The sequence below is a fragment of the Lissotriton vulgaris genome, chromosome 4_1 (assembly GCF_964263255.1).
Source record: "Lissotriton vulgaris chromosome 4_1, aLisVul1.2, whole genome shotgun sequence".
NCBI classification, from domain to species: domain Eukaryota; kingdom Metazoa; phylum Chordata; class Amphibia; order Caudata; family Salamandridae; genus Lissotriton; species Lissotriton vulgaris.
The window spans coordinates 259,993,137-260,013,737 of record NC_141691.1 but is presented as its reverse complement, the minus strand read 5'-3'; positions in this window follow the sequence as shown (position 1 = coordinate 260,013,737).

Sequence of the window (20,601 nt, the reverse complement as noted above, 5' to 3'; positions counted from 1 at the left end):
ACTTAAAGACAAAAATGGACTTAGATACTGCGAAAAAATTTAATTGCAACATCGAAAAATCAGCAAATAAATTCATATATTAATCTGATGCAAAACACATTTTTAGAAAAATGTACATAGTATACAAAATGTTGTAATAAACATGAAAATATCCAATGTTATGAACCGCATATGTTATTTCAGCTCCAACGTCAAAAGAGTACCTGAATAGTATATCAATCCTTTATCCAATAGTTTCCTTCAACACTCGCTGCATTCAGAATTAACTAAATGTCTCCCAGAATGCCAAACGCGTTTCAAGACCCAGTCGAATAGTACTGGGACTATCATCAGGGCTTCATATAAATGGACCGGATATTCTATTTTCTAGAGCTGGAGCAGCCGCTCCTGCTTGTGTACTCCAAGAGTTTTTGGCTTTTCTGCCACTGAACTCGTTGATGTTACTGTCTACGAGGTTCCCTTAACACTTTGCCAGTATACATTGTTTTACTGCAGAGTATGGGCAGGACTGAGTTCCTTGAAGACCCTTTATTTTTACTGCATCATCACCACTTCAAAACTCTGGATGTATTGGACTATCCTTTTGCTCAAATATGGGTGTGCTTTCCCTCACAGGTATTATTTTGCACTCAAAAACTATAAGGAATATTTAACTCGTGCACCATGCTGGTTGTGACTCAACTCTGCATCTAAGGATAACGTGGCAGTTCACAACTGTGTGCACAGGCACTGCGGTGGAAGGTCTGAGGTAAGTTTACAGGGCTACTTATGTGTGTGGCACAACCAGTGCTGCAAGCCCACTAGTAGCATTTGATTTACAGTCCCTGGCACACACGTGTACTTTTCTAGGGACATAGCAGTAAATCAAATATACCAATCATGGATAACTATTCATTGTTTATACAGATAGCATATGCACTTTAGCACTGATCAACAGTGGTAAAGTGCTCGGAATCATATAGCCAACAAAACAGGGTCAGAAAAATAGGAGGCAACAAGTTTGGTGATAAACCTGTGAAAAGGGCCAGGTCTATCAGTGGGCATTCTTAAACTGTGGACGTTTAGGGAAACAACGTAAAATGGTGAATTTTCATGGTAGAAATAAGAGGTTTTTAACAGGCAATAATGGCTGTGAAATTCTACATTAGGTCCACAATGACCACAGTATGTAATATGATCAGGATAGCAACAAACATGTCTGGTGAACCTCAATATTCCAAGGAAGACACCATTGTACCAAGGACACTATTGTATCAAGAATTGGCACACTTATGTCCATGATACCCATAAAAGATCTGTGATGGACATTATCGGGCCTCAGCCATCGTTGTACCAAGTATAATCACAAATATCTTAAATGTGGTATTCATATTTCGAGAAGGGCACCTCTGTACCATGGCATGATTCGAGGATATCATAGGGGTATGGTTTATGCCAATGCAGCTATGATGCCAGGAATAGCCACAATTATGCTGAGCTTGCATCAAATGTATCAACGATTCTCAGCATTTGACCCGAGCATCAGTATGCTAGGGATAGGAACAAGCATAGGTTGTGCCATTGATATTCAAAGGAGGGCATTAGAATGTCATTGCCAACATCAGAGGCTAAAATTACAGTGCAGCACATACGATGGGCACCATTGTGAGAAGGTACATTTACCCTCCCTCTACAAATACACATAAATATCTATTCAATCACAGACTCACACATGCAAAAATACAACCCGTTTACCTCTCTCCTAGCAACACCTCCAGCTTACGTTTGCCTGGATGTTTTATGTGTATTCGTTTTTTAGATATGCCAATTGCCAATGGATACTTTTTATTTTCTTTGAAATTGGTCATTGTTAAGTATTGCGAGTGCATTTCATAATTCTGTCACTGATTTAAAAACAAGTTTGCCTAAATTGTAATAAATCGACTATTACTTTCCGGCCGGATATGATGCTGGTCCTCTGATACTCTCCCAGCTCCACTCTAGCTATCAACTCCACTCTCAAGCCTGGCATGAACAGAGCAGTATTAACCGGCGGATGCTGTCATCACTGACAGCTTCTGATAGGCCCATCTCTGTTCATGACCCAGTGCCTCTCTCAGGGTCCCAATCAAGAGCTTGACAGGGCAGGAGCTGGACCTTCTTTCTCTCCTAATCCCAACCTCGCTCCAGTCTGTAGTCTGATGGGTCAGGAGATGGAGATGATGATGCAGCTATCATTTTGCTCTGAATGAGTCGTATGCAAAATCGCTTTTATGTACTTGCATCGACATTATGAAAGGAGTCCTTCCTGTAATTCACCATGAAGGTGGAAGGATACTGTAAGGAGACAGAGGTGAAGAAGCATGGCTGACAAATGTATTGCTTTCAAGAAGAGATTCTGTCATCTTGGGAGCGGGCAGTGGTAGCCAGCGAGTGTGTGTTTCACAGGTTTTGTGTTAAAAAACGTTGAAATAATAGTGAACAGCAGGCACATTAAAGAGAAACAGGAACATCTTTAGAAATCCCTTTAGTAGGATCTTCCTTTTACACTTCAGTGTGGATTGCTGATCGTAGTCCAACTTTTTTAAGAGCCAATGGTGAAGTTAATGATGAGAACATCCGACTCTTTTTGTCCATATTTACGTTTAAATAATAATTAATATTATGGAATAATTATTGGAATGAGGACTAAAAAGACAGTAATTAGTTTGGCTCTCATCCCATTCGAGCTCTTGGTATGCTGGAGTCTGTGGTATAAAGCACTGATAGTGATAGAGCGCGCAGGTCACCCAACCAAACATTATGCACACTTGGGCCCATAAAAAAAATGTTCATCTATACTTTAATCAGGTGACCTACACGCTATTATCAGCAATTCAGTTATCCTTCTTTCTGTTTCCGTGTACCTGACTTACCAATCCTCGAAACAGGTACCTATGATTACAATGGATCAGGGAGCTAGCTGTGGGAGTAAGTAGACAACACAGATACCATGTACTTTTGAATAATGTTTATACCATATAATAACCACAAACTCAAGACGTTTTCAAAACCTTTATCTAATCATCATCTTCATCATATGCCATGAGAATGAAATTTACACAGATCAAACTATCTATAACTAGAATTAGAAATATTGTATAGCTATGAATGAGAGTAAGAATCATTTAGAAACCGAAATAAAGGGAAGGAAAAATAAGGAACACGCTATTTTGATTAATAGACTTTCACAGTTTCACTAAAGGCGGGTTAAAGGAAGGGAACATACTAATCAAAGTAGACTTTCGAAATGAACTAACGGTTCAAAAGAAACGAAACCTATGCCGTTTGATTTATTTAGATGTGCATATTCTCTATAGGGAGGGTAAGAATGGAACATACTATATATGTGAACAATTCAATATATGACTAAAGGTAGGGAGAAAAGTGGAACATGCTAACAGACAAGTTTGCATGAAAACCTTATTTATAGAGAGACAGGGAAAGGACGTAGGCAATTATGCTTTATTCGGGACAAGAGAGAGAAGTTTAGATGGACACACACCAACACTCAGTTATATTTACCTAGAATACGTTGAAGACTAACCCTGGCCATGGGTCAGTTGGAAAAGGCGGGAATGGACCCTCAAGGACTTAGGCTGTCACTGTATGCGAGCAGGTACAGCTCATGGACAGGATAACCCCAGGAGTCAGGTCAGGACTGGGCTCACCAAAGGGTACGACCAACACCTGTAGCTTCGGATGCAACGCCTGCACTACTCCCTCTCTGCAAGGAATCTGCCAATAACCCCGATTGGGTTCTCGAATCTCCCAGCAAAGTGCTTCGCCAGCACTTAAGGTTTCCCAAACCCCAACTGAGTTTGTGGAAAATACGGACAGAGTGCTCCGTAGCTCTCTGTATCAATCACCTATAGAGTTCGTTGGGGCAGTGACAGGTCAGCTATTCGGACAAGTCGGACAATTTCTCTAGCTAAACCTAGACTAGTTATACTGTTTTCGGGTCAGTGTACCACCCGCCAATGTTGCAAGTGAAAGGATCCCCAACTTCTGATTGGCCAAAGGAGGAGGTTAGGTCATCACACCACCTACATTTTAGACTTTCTCAGGCTTAATATTCAATTTTCGTACCCACCCCTTAATTTCTAGCTTCCCATGACATGTGATGTACAGTGAACAATAGAGTATACAAAAACTAATACAATTGTAGCAAAATTGGGTACAAGTCAGCTTCGTCTTGCTGGGTAACAGGTCTGTTCCCAGGAGCATCTTAGGGGAGGCTGCCAGCTGGCTGAGTTCCACTGCTGCATGACTTTCTTTTCCCCCATCACGTGACTAGAACCATATAAGCTTTAAAAATGGAGTAACAAGCGCCTCTCAGGCCCAAAGAATGGAATATATGAAAAGCAAGCGAAAACAATTTAGAAACACAGGAAAAAATGAATGCACGGTATACCATGATCTGTTATACTACACCCCTTACTTTACAATAACTATAGCATTAGGATAAGTGCAGAACAGACAGCTTTGCGAAAGCGGCAATGCAAGCCATTTTAAAGGCAAGCGTATTACGATTAATAAACATATAAGTAAGCTTCACTGAGACACCCCGTGTAGTGTAAAATGTGCAATATTAGTAAGACAAAACGGATTGATTACAAAGTTAAGGTTATTTGAGGTTCTGGAATACAAGCAAGTTGCGTACTTGCTCCATCAATAGCTCCATCCTGGAAGTTCCTCGCTGATAAATGTTTGAATTTGGAATTTGAAGGTTGCACTCATGTGCCTCCATGTCTGACCTTTGTGGAGATTAGGAAAAACATTTTGGACCGTTTGGATTGTCTGTAAAGATTTACCAGAGTATGTTCCCAAGTTAACTTTCTATCTGATTAGATTGAATATTCCTCTGTAAAATCTTGGAATGCTTCACAAAAAGAGTCAATATATCATATTACAAAAGAATTGACATTGAGTGACTGGGATGTACACAAGAAGAATGGGAGGAGGGCAGATTGTTCATTATCAAGGTAAATGTCATCTACAAATGGTGGTGTAAAACTTTAGACAGTTGCAAAGTGCCGAAAAGTGCCACAAAGCAGTGCGAAGTGTTGAAAAAGTGTTTACTTTCCAGGACTAAATAATTCTCTGCTGAAAATGTGCCCTTGAGGTAGTGTAAATAGTGATTTGCACTGCAGTGTGTTACTTTAAATCAAGGGCTATTTCATTTGTTGTATTTGGGTGTTCCCATGTTACCACCTATGGTCCTTGATGCATAGCCAGTTCTACCAAGATTGTTAAACCCAGCTTTGTGTGAAAAAAAAAACATCTCCTTGAAACAAGCGTAAAGTAGGATAAATGTTCATATTTCTGCAAATATTTCAACCATTGGAAGAGTGCTGCACTGTAACCACAGGTTCATTATATTACATGTTTTAAAGTACGTCTAGGTATTGTATCTTGTACTGCATGGGTACCCTCTCTTTACAAAACCTATGATAGGCACACACCTTTTTTCACTATGGTACAACAGTGTATGTGGAGCCAGGCACCCTGTTTGTGTACCAGTGCTGGGGATGGGAGCAGTAGCTCTATATCTAAGTAGATATGGTTCGGCACTTGTTAGACCTGACAGCGTTAGAGGGGTCTTCCCCTAAATTTTTGCCTGACTGCCTCATATTTTCTGACCTGGTTTTTGCTGGATTTAGGACTCAGTGCACCTTACACTGCTAAACCATGCTAAAGTGCTTGAGATCCCTCCCCCATACATGGCATTATTGGCTCACACCCAAACGACATGTTGAATTCACTTATAAGTCCCTGGTAATGTGCAGTACATGCGCCTGAGTCCTGTAAATTACATGCTATTACTGGTTTACAGTCAGTGCTTTATTTGCGAAAATATTAAGGCCGTTCTTGGAAGACCACTACAGCCTGCACTACCCATACCCTACCAGTGTAGTAAATGACAGCACCAAAATAACACCTAACTATCACACTCGTACTAATGTGACAATGCAGACTATTTCAGACCACACAAACCTATACAACATTATTCATTTTCAATGTATGTTGATTTAATAAACACACTTACTGTGCTCATCTCAAAATTAAAAAGGCAGAACCACCATGTGGTGGACTGTCACTAGAGCTGATGCTGACAATTAAGTGCCAGTGCTGAGCACTGGAAATCACTGGTACAAATCAAGCACTGGTTGTGCCACCCACATAAGTAGCCTCTTAACCATTTCTCCAGCCTGCGTGTGCATTTTACTGCCACTACGACTTTGTAATTAAAACTACTTGCCAAGCCTTAAACTCCCTTTTACAAGGTAGGTCGCAGGTAATCCTAAGGGCAGCTGCTGTGTATTTAAAAGGTAGTACATGTACTTCTAAGTTTTCCATTTCCAGGTAGTGACAAACCGCTCACTTCGTTTTCACTACTGTGAAGCTTACTATTCTCAAAGGGTAACACTGGGGATTCCGTAATACACTTTTAAGCTGTAATCCTGAGTAGAATGGAGTAGCTGCATTATGTTTCATATCTTTTGAATTACAATGATAAATCCGCTTTACTGGTAAATTTGGATATAACGTTACTATCCTAGAAATTCCACTTTTAGAAATTGGACATTCCTCTTTCCCTAGCTCTGTGTGCATTGCAGCCTGCCTCCAATAAACGTCTCGGGTAGATGACAGTAGCACTTTGTTCATTCCCTCAAGACAGCCACAAACACAGGAAGGCTTGGTGTGTCTGAATAACAATCTTCATACATCTGAATTATGATGACTCTTCCTTTACCGGTGGGGAGGGATGGGCTGACACTTACACTTCAATACATGGTGTAATGCTATCACAGAAAGGGCTGATTGCCCCACTGATAGTCTGTAGCCAAGGCTGGGAAGAAAGCACCAGTGTGCACCTCAGAGACACTTTTGGGTATAAGTACCAGGTCCCCGACCCTAACAGAGGAGTACACTTCTGGACCTGTGACCACTCCATCAGGAAAGGGAGCTGTGGTGACGCTAAAAGAACTGCTATGCTGCCAAACCACTGCTTTGCTGAACCCTGCCTTGTTGTGCTCTTACCATGCTGAGGCTACCCTGCTGCCTGCTTTTCAACCAACTGATTGAGACCTACATCAGTTGAACCCAGAGAGACTCCAGGGGCTTGCTGGATTGCCTCCTGTTTCTAAGTCTCAGGGATACAAAAGACTTGAACCACCTGTATCTGCACCTGACTCTGCAAAACGTGAGTCTTCTTTGCCGAGTGGCGCCATCCCAGCCCTGGACCCTTGGAAGTGAGGTCCTAATGAGTTTGACAACCTGCAATCCCACATCCACATCAGATTCAGCAGCTCTCTGCAGCAGTGTTGGTTGCAACCTGTGCTCTCTCTACGTTACGTGTGGTGGACTTAGCGCATCACCTCAGTTACGTAGAATACCTCTACTCATGTCGTCTACAGTGTGATTTACGCAGTCTTATTGCAATGACATTATCCGTATTGTTACTTTTGTTCAGCAGATCCAAGGCGGTCTCTGCTGCTGGCCAACCCTGAACTCTTGACTTTGTCCTGGCCTAGTGTGACCCAATAACTCACTTTAGCACTTATTGTCTCCAATGCTCTTCTGAGTTTTGATTCTGTACATCATCTTCCTTCAAAATCTACTGAAAAGTATCTTATCATCTTAATTATGTTTTGTTTATAAAATCCCACTTTATTTTTCTAAACTGTTGTGGAGTCTTTATTGTGGTGTTTTCACAGTTTTACTGTTTAAGTGTTGTATAAATACTTCACACATTGCCTCCTAAATTACATCTAACAGCTCTGTGCCAAGCTGCCAGAGGGTGAGCACCGAATATTTTACTTTGTGTAGTGACTTACCCTGACTAGTATTGTGGTTTGTGTGGTTCCTACTTTGACAGAGTGCATACTCTGCAAAACCCATTTCTAAAAGTGCTACTCACGCCCCCTAAAGAAATGTACCATCATAACTTTGCTTGCTGTGCCGCATTGCAATATATTTGTTTTAAATCTGTCCCAAAGTGCTTGGAGGGAGAGGACCTGATTTATTGTTTTCCATTCATTCACTTTGTTGCTTAGAGGCATAGTTGTGACTTGCTCCCAGTAGCTCTTGATCCTTCTGTGATATGTAGTGTATTGTACAGGTGGCAGGCATGTCAGATATTTTTGAAGGGGTCAAGCTGACAAACTGAAGCAGTCCTTTTGTCAGAAGAGGACCTGTCTGTTTAAAGTTTAAATAAATGTCACCTGAGGAAAGGGAAAATGAGGCATGACCGACATCTGGTGTCAGATGATAGTATTAGGTATGTTAACTGCATTGTTGTGATAGTACCGGAGCCTCACATCAGCCGTCAAATTTGGAGGAGGGATGAAAGCCCACAATTTATTGTTGTATTTGGGGAGGGGGTTTTTATTATTATCATCTGCTTATCATCAGAAAATCAAAAGAAATGTTAAAAAGTGACATTTTGAAGGGTGTTGGCTCTTCTCTTTCAAAGACACCTTTGTTTTGCATGGGGAATGCCTTCTATAGCAACCACTTTCCCTCTGTTGGAGACAGCGAGTAAAAATGTCCTTGTTCTTAACACAATCTGATGTAATCTAAGTGCATATGGCAAATGGTGGCATTTAAAGCACACAAGCCCTATTGAAAATATTGACATTTTTGATGTGATGTAGAGCATGTTTACCCAGATTTCCCCTGCCATTAACATGCTTAGGACCAGAAGTAGTATCCCATTTCACAAACCAAGGACAAATTCACTTGTACTGAACTACAAATAGTGATGCAAGCAGTGATGAGACCTATGTGATAGGTGCATAACAAATTGAGTATTCGCAGGATATCATGAAATAAACTTTCCAATTAATAATTACTAGGCATGTCATATTGTACAACACTCTTTGTATGCAGAGATGGTGGATTGCAAGTGACAGATGGCAACCATCTCTGCATTTGCTTTCCTAAACTGGAGGCATATTTTTTTTAAAGCATCCCATGGTTAATAAAGAGACACGTGCCCAATTCTGGAACCTACAAATCCCCCCTAAGGACATCCAACACAATTGCCAAGTGGAGCAGCTTCCTTTTGGGGAATAAGTTAGAAACCCAACATGAGAAGAACCAAACTTTCAATGCTTTGTGAGAACTGAAGGTACAAATCATTGATAGATTCCTTTGCAACTCGCAAAGAAGGGGTGACTACTTTTTCATATTTCATGCTGTTTGCAGTTCTGAGAGAGTCACAAATTATACTTTACGAATTGCAGGAACTTTTCGAACTTATAAAAAGGAGTTGAGCCTAATTGTGAAAAATTGTGTCATGATCACAAAGCCTTATCCAAGGGCTTTGCAACTTCAAAAATCTTTTTAGTTCGAGCTTTAGTGTCAGTGCGCATGCGCTGTCGCTCTGCGAGGCATGCAGTAGTCGAGTACGGGAGACAAGCAGCTCCCACTCTCCACCCATATTTTGATTGTCTTCTGTCTTTGTCCTTCATAAAAGCTGCTGTCTGATTCCATAATAGGTTTGTTAGTCACGCCTTAGTATGGCCATGACATCATTTTTGTCCTCCCATGGCTACTGACCCCTTTACTTCGTTGTTACACGGGCATGTACTATTTCCTCCGTAGTCACGCAGCTTTGTCCGTGCCTTCTCTTCTCTCCCCCCAACCCCTCACCCCCATTGTCCGTGGCTTCTCCCCCTTCCTACCAATGTCCGTGTCTTCTCCCTACCCTGCACCCCCGTTGTCCGTGATTCCAAGTTGCCAATGTAATAGGTCTCCGGTAAATTGGAGACCTATTGCATTGCAAATGCTTGTTTAATTCAGAGAGATTAAGCCAATTCACCGTCTTTCAAATAAATACACTAGCTAACAGGTAACGTGACGTCATTGCTCAACTAAAACTATATATTTGCAGTACAGAAGATGTCCGAAATAAATGTATAATACAAATGGATGTTAGGTCCGTTAATTGCATCAGGTAGGAAACGGGCTGCATACTTATTTACTTATTCATTGTGTTCATTAGGAGAAAGTGTAACACAAACACGCCATTCCAATCTCAGGTGTTTCAGGGGTCAGGTGAGGCAAACAGAGCGAGGTCAGGAGGGCAGCAGTTCTTTCTACACTGTATCCGGATTTCTTCTTCTGTGATTTCAGATTGTAAAAAGACCTTAGATACCTCTGACAGGCTAGTGAGCATTATCGCCTCTAGCCATTTCTCAACATCTTGTTCTGAACTTTTTACTTCTGTATACAAATCTTTCATGAAGCTTCTTGCTTCCTCTAATATCTCATCCTCACTACTTGTTTGTCTGCCAGTGCCCCTCAATGTTAAGTTCTTTATCCAGTTCCTAACCTTGTCTGATCTAGCCTTCCAGGCCAGCACGGAACCAGACTTTTCTCCATATGAAAAGTGCTGAAGGTTCTAACTCTTCACTTATCCGATAGCTTCTTATCTATCATGGCTTGGTATTCTGCTCGTAGTATGTCTAGATCTTTTTCTAAAGTGGCAACAAGTACTGGGATCCCTATTTCTTCCCGTGAGGCTAATTCTGTCTCTTTGTTTTTAATCCTAATTATTTTCCCAGATTCTTCTTTTCTCATGGCTCTTGTTCTCCCTACTGATATTGAGCTAAATACCCCTCTTATATATGATTTGTATGCCTCCCATACTGTCTGTATTTTAGCTGTACCAATAATATATTTAAAATACTCTTCAGTTTTGTTTATCACCTCTACCTTTACGTCTTCCTCCAATAAGATGACTCTATCTAAGGTACATCTCTTTTGTGCTTCCCTATGCTTAATTCCTAGGGTCATTTCTACTACAGAATGATCTGACAGTATAGCTGGAACATGTTTTATATCTATAACATCTGGACCCAGCGCCTGATCCACCAAAAAGAAATCAATTCTTGAATGATGCTTATACTTTTTGCTATAAAAAGTATAATCATAAGATGCGAAATTCCGTCTTCTCCATATATCTATTAAATTATATTCTTTAATTACATTATTTAATATTGAAAATGTTTTTGGTGGATGATTATATTTTACTCTGGAGGTACGATCTTTCTCCTTATTCAAAACAAGATTAATATCTCCCCCGATTATTATTAGCCCGGTCGAATTCATTAGACAGACCTCCATTCTACCTAGGGCTCCTAGGTGGTTGTCATTTGGACCATAATAAACTGCGCATACTAAGGGTAGGCCTCTAACTGTTAACGAGGCTACCAACCACCTCCCTGACTGATCTGTCTATTTCTTCACTACCCTAATACCTGCATTATTCCTAATAATCAGGGCAACTCCTGTAGTACTCCCTCGTTGTTCAGAGCAAAGGATCTCCTGTACCCATCTCTCCTTTTCAAACCGCAATCTACATTCATGAGATTCTAGATGAGTCTCTTCTAAAGACAAAAGATCAGCCGTCTTATTTTTTAAGAACTCCCTAACTCTAAATAATTTCCTCTTATTCCTTAAACCATTAACATTCCAAGTTATTACCCTAATACTTAGCAACCTATCCATTTATCTTACATTCAAATTTAAAAAAAAAACTTTTTGGGACATATATGATAATATTTTTTTTCCCCCATGCTTACCCCCTCCTCCCCCCTTCTCCCATTCCTCCCTCACCCACTTTTCGCATCCCACCCTCACCCCCCATGAGGAACCCCCCTCTTATCCCTTTGGGGGTTTACCGCCTTCGGGACCCACCCTTTGCAGCCGAGACCTCAATCATGATATCTAGCACATTCTTTTTAAGTAAATCCAAAGATCAGCCCCCAAAATTAACATTTGTACGTGTATTTACACTTCCACCCTTCTATTCATTTTTTTCCCCTCTATGGTCACATGACCCTGTTTTCAAACGTGTTTTTCTTTTTACCTTCCCCTTTTCTTTTTTTTCTTCTCTTTTTCCTTCCTCATTTCATTCCTTTTTTCTAAACAGTTCCCAATATAATCTGTAATCTAGAAATCTGATCCCCTACTAAATTGTTATCAAAAGAGAGTTCACTTCCTCAATGGAGCTGAGATTATGCATTTTGTTCTTCCACATTATCTTTAGCATAGCCAGGTATCTCATCTGAACTTGGCTCCCTGACTTCTCAGCTCTGGCATTCTTGTACCCAGTTCCCATTGCCTCTGTGCCGTTCTTTTTCTGAGATCTGACCTAATTTGATAGGTTATAGCGCTGTATACTTGCGCAGGTTCTTTCAATGCTCTTCCCAATATCAGTTCTTTTACTAAATATGAGAGGAAGTTTATCAAGATTTTCCTCGGCGTCTTCCTTGCTGGGTTCAATTTGTAAGGGTCTCTATGGATTCTCTGGACTTCAATATCCAAATCAATATCTGGTCTATCTTTTAATATTCCATCTTTACGAATCCGGCAAATGAAGGATTTTATATCTCCCCCTTCGGCGCCCTCCGAGGTTTTTAAGAGTCTAAGATTGTTCCGTCTTGGCTGCATGTCCAACCTCTCGAGGTCGTCCTGTAAAGCCTTGTTTTGAGTCTTTAAACTCTCTAATTCTCTGGTATTGACTGATACTGCTTCAGAAAGACTCTTAACTTCGGACTCAAGAACCCCTGTGCGACCAGCTACATCATCTATTTTGCTCTCCAAGACCTCGCATGTATCATGTATGCCTTTCTGATTGGCCTCAGATATCTCAAACTTCGAAAACAGTTCCTTCCTTAGGTTTAACAGAATGAACTCTAACTTCTGTTTCCCACTCTCTGACTCAGGGGCAGGATCTGTCTTGGTCTCTCCTCTGGACATAGAACTACAATCTTCCGATATTGATGTCTGTGGTATGGGCGAAATTGGCATAGGAGCTTCTGTAGATACATACTCCTCATCCTCCTCGTCTACTTTTTCTTTCTCCCTCTCATTACCATCTCTTATAGCACCACTATCTGCTAGTGGGGTGTATCGATTCTCCAAGGGGGAGCGAGTGAGAGTCTGTAATGAGGCCGACCCACCCCCTGGTAAATTTGTCACCTTCTCCATAGTATTGAAATATGTTTTTAGGGACGGGGTGGCCTTTAACTGGAGACTCGCGGCTTTACCTTAGCCACTCTTTTCTTCCTAGACTCCCCTGCTTTAGTGACTTTCTCTTTTGGGGTTAATGGACTGGGTTTTTCACTAATTTTTCCATGAATAGCTACTGATCTTTCCTTCCCAGTCCCCCCCTTCTTCAGCTCAGGCTGCGAGCGGAGATGGTATCTATTCCTGGAGGAGACTTCCGCCCCTCCCTTTGGTGAAAATATTTTTTCTAAGGGCTTTTCAGGCTCCACCAAACGTTTCTGTACTACCTGCTGTGAATTAAACTGTGGGTTAAACTGCCTCTTAGTATCTCTGCTCCCTCCTGAACACTCCCCCACAGGACCAGCCAGAGACCGATTCTCTCCCCCTTGGCAAATCTCGACACAGATCCCAGCACCTCCCTCAGTATTATCTGTCTCCCCTTTTGAACTTAAGGTGGATGGCGAGTTTACAATCTGCCAAGTCTTCTCAACACTAGCAGTCGTAGGGCTTACCCGGGTCCAGGTTTGTTTCTTCTTAGCAAGGGTTCCGCTATTACCCCATGTGTCCTTTTTCTGCTGCCACGAAAAACCAAAGCCTGATGCATCCCCGGCTCGAAAATCCACTCGTAATATTGCAGCCGACGCTCGCCGCCACAGCTCCGCTCTCCATTTTCGTCTTGGCTCACCGTAGCCGAACACAGCTGTGGAGAGTGATACACCCAGCTCCGCCTCAGCACCCATATGGTTAAAGCCGTATTACACGAATGAATAAGCAATGAGAAAAAAAACCAGAAAATAATTTTTTGGAGCGTTCTACATTTTACAGTCGCTGCAACTTTTCTGATTACCTTTAAGAAGGCTTCTCTGATCAATTGTGCTGCCCATATGTTAAACTCTTCATGCCGATCTTACTGCTGCTGTAGTGGCTCCCGCGACCGGCGCTAACCCGCCGCCATGTTCCTCGGGTGGCTAAGGGGAAAGCTGCAGGACCCAATGGTCTCCCGAGCGAGTTTTATTTATTTGTTTTGGAAGGCTTAGTACCGATATTGAAAATTATGTTTAATGAAATTTATGTGGAGGGCGAAAGTATCCCCAGCTCTTGGGCAGAAGCTACAGTTGCATTAGTTTTAAAACCTAATAAAGACCCACAACTAATAGAATCATATAGACCTATATCTCTACTTAACTCAGATTATAAGTTGTTTACTGGAATTTTGGCGGCAAGAGTGGCAAAAGTTATCAAGAAAGTAGTTCACTCGGATCAACAAGGTTTTTTACCGGGGAGACAATTAAACGAATTGACTTTCCAGGTAATGGGAGCTATTGATATGGCTGTAGAAAATAGAACTCCACTTACAATAGTAGCTATAGATGCCTCTAAAGCGTTTGACCAGGTCAGGTGGCCATATCTTTGGCAAACCTTGAAAAGATTTGGATTCCCTAATAACTTCGCCCAAACGCTCAAGATTGTTTATTTTAGCCCTAGGGTTAGGGTTTTAGTGAATGGTATATTGACAAATTGGTTTAGTGTTGAGAGAGGGACAAGACAGGGGTGTTCCCTCTCACCATTATTGTTTAATCTCTATATAGAACCTTTTGTTAATAAGTTGAGGCAAGATGCTGATATACATCCCTATTGGATGGGAGAGATGGAACTTAAAACCACTCTCTATGCAGATGATTTGCTTTTATACACAACCAATCCTGCAGACACTATACCACAGTTATTTGAGATGGCGGAAGAATTTGGACATGTATCTGGATATTCAATCAATAAGGATAAGACAGAAATAATGGAGTGGAATTAAGTTAATAGTTATCCCAGGGCAAAAACTTGGATGAGATATCTAGGGGTCCATTTAGTGCAGAATTTGGAAGATATCCAAGAACAAAACTGGAAGAGGATTTCGAAGGAAGTCGTAAATTTACTAACTAGATGTGCGAACCTCCCACTGAATATTTTTGGAAGAGTGAACTTAGTTAAAATGATTATTTTGCCAAAAATAACTTTTTTATTTTATACTATTCCGTTAACTTTTAATAATAAAGAGATTGCAAAATTGCAAGACAAAATCGGTACATTTATATGGGCAACAAAGTGCTCTAGGATAGCCTGGAAAAAGCTGAGAAGAGGCCTAAGAGTGGGTGGGCTAGCCTTACCAGATTTATTACCTTATTGCTATGCTTTTCACTTTAAAAACTTTAGAATTTTGTTGAATAACCCAGATACTTCATCATTAGGTCTTTTATATAAAGCCATGTTACAAAATACTTTTCAAGGCCAGGTCTCCTTTTTGTATAAATACGGGAACCCTAAATTTAAAAAAAAGTAAGACTAAAGGTACTAAGGGCGGCCTTAGAAACATGGATGTTTATTAGGAAAATAATGGACATACCATATTACGCAACACAAGCTCCAGTGTGGGATTCACCTGGAACCCCTGAGTGTTTAAAAGATCAATTGAGTGCACCTCTTAAGGGAGGCGAAATAAAGTGTTGGGGAGATTTAAAAGTAGGTCGCAACTTGATGAGTTGGGAGGCATTGAGTAGGATTACTCAGGGATTATTGACAAGATTTAAATATTATCAAATAGCATCATGGTGGTCAACACAGTTTTGGCAAGAGGAAGAAATGTATTCTGAAGCCTTGGATCAAATGGCTAGAGGAGGCATCGGGAAAAAAGAAGTGGCATATTTGTATGGTGTATTACTAAATCAGGAGGACCAGGGAAAAACTGACATAATTAGATTATGGGGGAGGACTACGGAGAGAATGCGGGGAACAGAAGAGATATATATAAGGTCTGGTCTGACTCTTTCTTGATGTTACAGGAATTAGTGAAACCTGCTGCCTTGAAGAGAAATCATCTCTATACAGCCTATAGAGTATATTGGTCTCCAGAAAAATTGACCAAGGTAACAGGGACAGCATATTGTTGCCCATGGTGTAAATTTCCAGAGGCAGATGATGTTCACATATTTATGGAGTGTGCAGAAATTAAATCATATTGGAAGGAAGTATGTTCCTTTTTGGAAGCTGTTTTGAAGAGACCAATAGACATAAACATTAGTAGAGTTTTCTTTGGCTTACCAATTGACTATCAAATGAATTCACCTATGTATAACTTTATATTTTATGCGACTATTCTGGCCAGGAGAGAGATATGTAGGCTATGGAAATCAGAAAATCCCCCGGTATTTTCAGGATTGTTAAGAAATGTAATATGTATAAGTGAGAGTGACATGGCTTGTGATGTAAAAAGTAAGGTGACGATATGGGCAAATTTGTTAATTTGGAGAGAAAGAGACATTGTGTCCAATGTTTAAGCAAAAAAAAAAACACCGTTGGTCCAAATCTCCCTAGTAGCTAAGATGTCTGGAACCGGATAGAGTGAACGGGATTGGAGAAGTTTTCGGTGTAATCAAGAAAAGAAAGCCCCATCTTTTTTTCTGAGGCCTAACCGGAGGGCTGGTAAAATGGCAAGGAGAAGATGGAGGTATTCTATTTTGAGTTATTTTTGGCAATATGAGGACAATAAAAAAAAAAAAAGGAGGGCAGCAGTTCATGCCAGGTGATGTGGGACAATGCTGCTGACAGTTCCCTGAGATTGTGTTGTGCTGGTTGGGCAAATCATGATCGGATGACCTAAGAGGGCAGAGTGAAGAGGGTGGGGCTTGGGGCAATTGTTTGGAGGAGAAGGAAGGGAATAGGAGTGCCAATTGGCAGGGGAAATGAACAGCGAGCGACATTGCTAAAACCCTTCAAATCTATGCATCTATTTCAGCATTGAAGCTTGTATAAAAACATGAGGAGCCCGAGGAAAGGTGAAAATCACTACAATGGCGAGCTGGGCACATGCCACAGAAACTGTGACACCTGTAAGTTACAGGCACCAATACCAATGACGTAGCTCAGGAAATTGAGTGCCTGCTGCAGGCTTCAGTATGCAACCTGCTACCCAGAGGTGTCAATGTGGCAAAGACAGCTTATTTGGTTAATTGCAGTGAAAGAGTATACATTTTAATTACAGAGTGAGGGAGCAAGAGAGAGAGTGAATGTGTTTTATTGTGCGTTAGGCTTTTGATAGGTTGTGAACCTAATTCCAAACTGCAACAAGCATTGGCAAAGCCCATAGATCCGGGTGTTGGCTGTCAACCATTTGATTTTGTCAATGCTTCTTTTGTTCTGTCATGTTTTTTGCAAAAAGGCATTGTTGGTGAAGCTACTAAGACCGCATCAGTCCAAAAACATTGGCCTAAAGCAATATTAAGGCCCTAGTAGTCCCACATAACAACCTGCCCGCCAGCTGGTTCGTGACAGCATGCTGTGCCATTGTTGTTCTGCTGTTGTGTGTGTGTGAGCACAGAGCTCGCAGGTATGTTTGAATATGAGGTGCAATGGTCAACATGCTGTTGTTATAAGAGTGTGAGCGGAAGATTCCATGATGAGGCCCCTTTGTTTACTGTAGGTAAACAAAAAAGTAATGGATGGAATGCTTGGATTAACATCCCACACTGGTAGTTACTCCTGGCTGCATCCCAGTCCATCATTCTTTACGTACCATGCATCCCCAGCTTGGATCCAGCTGTATGTAAATCAGGTTTGGTCCTGTTCCAAAAGGAACAATCCAGCCCGAATAGCCTGGTCAGGTCCCCTCTGAATGGGATACAAGCAACCCAGACTGGTCTTGGTCTATCTGAGCTTCATCAGAGGAGTGAAGCTTGATTTCTGTGGCACAGTGAGCGACACGTAGGACCCGTGGATCCTATGCTAACTGTGTCGAAGGACTGTAGTTATACCTTTTCACAGAGACCGAAGTAAGTTAAAACTGTTTTGGGGCTGCTTCTGCTTCCATCTGGATGGGACCTGGCCTGGCAGTTTGAGCTGGACTGTTCCTGTTGGTGGCATAGTGGATGGAAAATGATGGTATAGAAGCCAGACTGCAGCGATTACCAGTGGATGAGATTAATTCAAGCATTCTATCCATCACCTTTTTGGTTGTTACTTTGTGCACGGTAACCACAGAAAGCTTAGACAAGCTATTTGTTTCTTGATGCCTCCTCTGCATGATGAAACTGTGCTCTCCTCCTTTAAGGCTGGATTTATAGGCAGCAGTGAGCATTTTCTAAGATTTCCTTGAGCTGAGGATCTTTTAGGAATGCCCTTGGGACCTGTGACTCTCAGCATAGTATGAGAGGAATCCTGTTCAGCGATGACTTGATAAGCTCTCCAAGGCTGAACTCTTTTGCTTATTCTTAGTGGCTGTGAAATGGCATCTCTGGTCCCTCTCCGCTATGGGTCTTTGGGTGTCTCCATGGTGAGATGTTTATGTTTATGTTTATGGGATTTATAGAGCGCATAGAGAGAGAGAGACGAGCAAGGAGTTAGGTAAATAGGTTTTAAGACCTTTCCCGAATGCCAGTTATCGGTTAACTTGCGTTGGTCCAGAGGCAAGGTATTCCATAATCCAGGGCCAGGTGACTGAAAGATGCCAGGATGAGTTTCTGTAATGATGACTCCATGCTTGCTGAATATGAATGATATGAACGGACAGAAGAGCAGACACTGGATCAACTTCAGGTAGTCAGCAGCCACAGAGTGAATCCCCCAACATTCCATGCAGTGGAGCTCTTGTGACTGAATGCAGAGCATCATCATTGCATCAAAACAACTGCTGTGCCCATTCCCAAGGTAAGGAAAAACTCTAACTTGGCCCATTGATTGCAGCACGCCAAAGTTATAAATAGAGAATAGCAATGGATCCATTCAACACAGCAATCTTCCTACCCTGAAAGACGGGATTGCTGATGAGTTATGGGCTATAGAGTTGTGCTGTGGGCTAATATATATTGACGTTGGAAGCTTATGTCATACATTCCATTTTGTAGTTCTGTGTTCAGGACGTGGGCTTCCAAGCCTTTCAGTTGGTGCTGAGCAGGTGAGGGACGACTACTCATCATTTATAACACATCAATAGATCTACTAAGAGTTATAAGAGCCATTGCTACAATTTCCATGCTCAGAGTGCCTGTCCATGATAGCAATGAATGTGTCCAATGGAGAACCATAACATTTAGACTGGGGACAAGAAATATAAACTCCCAACTAACACCCCTGTTGCATTACTGGAAGCACCTTAACAACTCGTTTCAACTTCGGAACAAGAGGTAGAGCCAATACAGAATGAGAGATCTCCAAAGGAAAGCTGGTACTGTTTTACCTCATGAGTAAGTACATAACAAGCATTGCTAACAACAGTAGGGCTTGTCTTTGAGACTATTGACTCTGCCACTGCCTTTTGTTTATGCTGTACAGCATGGCTACAAAACATCACCAAAGTCAATAGCTCTCATAGGCGTAGCCCATTGATTGTGCAAATGCTGGTCTATTTTATACAGCAATTGTTAGACTTGGCAATGTTGGCTAAAGTTCACTTAAACGTTTTGCTTTTCCCCTAGACCGTTTTCGAGACAGAGCGCTGCGAAGTTAGATGCTGTAGGTACTTGCCACTGCTAATCAGTGTGCAAGTACAGATGTTCCCTGTATAAATTGTGGTGGAGTTTGGTTGTCTCTGATTGGTATGTTTGCCTTACTAGCAAGATCCCTAAGTGATGCGCACTGTGTGTGCCAGAGCAAGTACTAAAGAAATGCGCAGAGAGGGAACACTGGTCTTCAGTGTAGGGCCTGCGGACATTGAGCTAAATTAGCATGTTGTCCTGACAAGTGCTACCACTAGTCAGGGCTTGCTTTCCCTTTTGCATACACTTTGGGCACCCATGTAGGACGGCCTGGGAAACCCCTAAGCAGGGTTTCGTCTAGGTAAAAGGCAGAACCTGTGCCAGTGTGGGTTCTAGGCCCTGACAGTGGAAAATACTCCATTTAATTTTCCCTTGTGAAAGGCCATCCTGCCCATCAAACAGAATGGGGGAGGCTAGGTGTAGTATTGTTGGCCTAGTTTCCCAAGAATTGGAAATAGAACAGTGAAGTTTGGTACGTCTGAACTCACAGCGTCATAACGCATCTTTTTGGATAGATGGTTTTGTCCCTGGGTGTCCAGAAACCGCTGTTTGAGAAAATGGCCAAGTTTGTGCTTTAGACCTTTCTGTGTGTCTCAGCAGAAAGTGAATTGCATTCCTTGATCTGGGAGAAGTGAGAAAGGCTGAGGGAGGTCGTGCCCTCGGGGAGGGGTGGAGGCAGCGCCAGGTTTCCTTGCACCTGGTGTGGGGAGAAGAAGAGGCTTTGCGAGGTGAAGAGGCCTAGTTCAGAGCCATAAAACAATAGACCCATCTCCCTCTGAGTGATTAAATATCCAGGACCTAAGTATCAAAGAAAGGACTGTGACACTGGGGGGGAGGTACGCAAGACTGATTTAAGAAGGGATCTGGGACCCCTGAGCACAAGGAAACTTCAAAGACAATGAGGGGTATAACTGGAAGAACTGTAACCCCAATTTTTTGTTATGTTGACAATGTCGTCAAGAACGGTCTCAGTATCGTTCAGAGAAGTGCTGGGAGAGCTTTGAAGACACCGTGGACTGGTCGAGTCTCTGGCAGCTTTGAC